The sequence below is a fragment of the Apteryx mantelli genome, unplaced genomic scaffold, assembly GCF_036417845.1.
Source record: "Apteryx mantelli isolate bAptMan1 unplaced genomic scaffold, bAptMan1.hap1 HAP1_SCAFFOLD_142, whole genome shotgun sequence".
Classification (NCBI taxonomy): Eukaryota; Metazoa; Chordata; class Aves; order Apterygiformes; family Apterygidae; genus Apteryx; species Apteryx mantelli.
This window is the reverse complement of record NW_027118497.1, coordinates 67501-70000: the sequence shown is the minus strand read 5'-3', so window position 1 is coordinate 70000 and position 2500 is coordinate 67501. Positions and strand designations below refer to the sequence as shown.

General features: G+C 79.9%; 1 non-coding gene across 1 annotated transcript; it reads right to left on the bottom strand.

The window, feature by feature from the left end:
- Positions 1 to 881: 881 nt before the first annotated feature.
- Positions 882 to 1034, bottom strand: LOC136995708 (5.8S ribosomal RNA). Its single transcript, XR_010887252.1, has one exon. It is a non-coding gene; the product is annotated as a 5.8S ribosomal RNA (ribosomal RNA).
- Positions 1035 to 2500: the final 1466 nt, after the last annotated feature.

Here is a 2500-nt window from a genome sequence, read left to right as displayed (position 1 = left end):
GGCGCGGCGCCCTGCCCTCCCCTTCGCGCCCTTCTCGCCGCCCGGCGGCGCGCACGCCCGCGCCGCCCCCCACCGCCACCCCGCCGCGCCGCACCCGCGCGCCGTCGCTGCCGGCCTCAACGCAACGCCGCGGCTGACGCCAGCCGGCGGGTGGAAGTGGCTCGGCACACGCGACGGACGCGGGCGCGCCGCGGGGAGGGCAGGGGGGGCGGCCCGGCGGCGCGCCGCACCGGCGGCGGTCGGGGCGCAGGGAAGCGCAAGGCAGCCGGCCGTCCCCACCCCGGAGGGGAACGGGGGACCAGCGCACCACCGGGAGAGTGGCGGAGGAGAAGCCCAGACGGCGGCCAGACTGGCGGTGGTGGCGGGCGGCGGCGACGAGGCGCGCCGGGCCACCGCAACCCACCCGACCTGGGGGGGGGGCCCCAGCGGGACGAACTCCGCGAAGCGGGCGCTCCGGGAGCGGGGGGTTTCCCCGAGTCTGCACTTAGGGGGACGAAGGCCCGGCCGCGCGGGGAAGAGGAGGCACCCTCTCCCCGGGGCACGGGCCTGCGAGGCGCCCCAGCCGCGCCACCCCGCACGGCGCGCGCCGCGCAGCGGTGGCCACCGCGCTCGGAGGGCGAGGAGGGCGGGCACAGGCGCGGCAAGGCACGCCGGCCGCGGCCGCTGCGGGCGGCCCGGCGCCGGAGCCCGGCGGGCAGGAAGACCGGGGCCGCCGGTGCACGCACCGGGGTCCCGGCTCCGCCGCCGACTCTCCGCCGCCGAGGCCGCCGCGCACCGCCGCCGCCGGCGCCGCCGCGCCTCCCCCGCCCCCCCACGCGCCCCCCCCGAGGGGCGGCACCGCTGCGCCAACGCGACAGCGGGGGTGACGATTGACCGCCAAGCGACGCTCAGACAGGCGTAGCCCCGGGAGGAACCCGGGGCCGCAAGTGCGTTCGAAGTGTCGATGATCAATGTGTCCTGCAATTCACATTAATTCTCGCAGCTAGCTGCGTTCTTCATCGACGCACGAGCCGAGTGATCCACCGCTAAGAGTTGTCTCGGTTTCGGTCCCCGCCGCGCGCGCGGGGGGACCGGGCAGCCTTCGGCAGCCCCTGAGGGCCCCCCCTCCGCTCCGCCTCCCTCCTCACGCCGACGCCGGCTGCTGAGCGAGGGACGGCCGAGAGCCAGAGAGAGGGGCTCGCCCCGCTGACCGTACGAGCACAGAGTGGGGGGGGAAAAAGGGAAAAGGAAAACCCGAACGAGAAGGGCGGGGAGCCCTCGCTCCCGACCTGGGACAACCCTTTGCTCGCTTCGAGTCCGGCCCAGGCGCCCAGGCTCGGCCCGGCCCGGCGGGGAGCAGCGCGCCGGCCGCGCCGCCTGCCTCGGGGACGCTGGGGGAGGGGGCGGCTCCCCGCGGACCCCCAGCGTCGGAGCCCGGCCGCCACCGGCAGCGGCACCGGCCGCTGCCCGCGCGCCCGCGGCCCACCGGCCCCGCGCTCCCCAGCTCCTCGCTCGCCTCGCCGGCCTCCGGCTCCGCCGTGGCCCCGAGGCGGCGCCCACGCCCGCGCGCGCGCACACACAGCCTCCCGGACGACACCACGCGCTCTCCCGTCCCTTCCGCGGACAGACGCCCGGCGGCGGGCGGGCGGGCAAGGCGGGACGGACGGGGACGGCGCCCGCTCTCCCCGTCTCCACGCGGAGAACGGGGGGGGCCGCCCCCGCCGCCCGCCTGCCGCCCGCCCGCCGCCCGGCGAAGCCGGGTTGGGCAGAGCGAGGCAGGCGCGCCGGATGGCGGAGTGCCGGCGGGTAGGGCGCCGCCGCCAGCGGCCACGGCGGCAGACCGAGAGCCCCGGCCAGGGAGGAGAGCGGATCGCGCCGAGGCGCGGCGTCCGCACCACCCGCGGTGGGTGGGGGCTCACCGTCCCGGCGAGAGCACGCGCTCGCGCCGGGGTCACGCGTTCGAGGCAGGCCGGCGCCAGCCGACCGCGCGGCGTCCCTCCGCCGAGACCAGACCGCGGAGAGAGGGGGCAGGGTACCCCTCTCCGTCCCGGCTGCCCGCAGGGCGAGCGCGGGGCGCGCCGGCTGGCATGGGGGGGCACGGCGCCCGCGCGCGCCGGCCCCCCGGCCCTCCGGCAGCACACCCGGCTGCCCCCCGGGTCGCATCGGGCCGCCCGAGTCTTTAAACCCCCGCCCGGCTCTCCCGCCGAGAACCCTCGGGCCCGGAGCCCGGGGCCCATGGCCATCCCTACCCGGGGCGGCTACCGGCGGCCGCGGTGGCCGGAGGCCCTCCGCTCCTCCCGCCACCCCGCCCCCCCCCCCCGCCCGGCCCGCTCGCAGCACGGTCCCCGCGGCACGGCGCGGGGCGGCTGGAGCGGTGGGGGGGGGGGAGAGAAAGGGAAAGCGGAAAGGGCGGGAGGGCACGGCCGGTGCGGCGCTCACGGCGCAGCGCCCGGGAGGAGCGAGCTGGCACACGGGACCACACGGGTGGGTCACCGAGGGGGGGCAGGAGGAGCGCGGACGC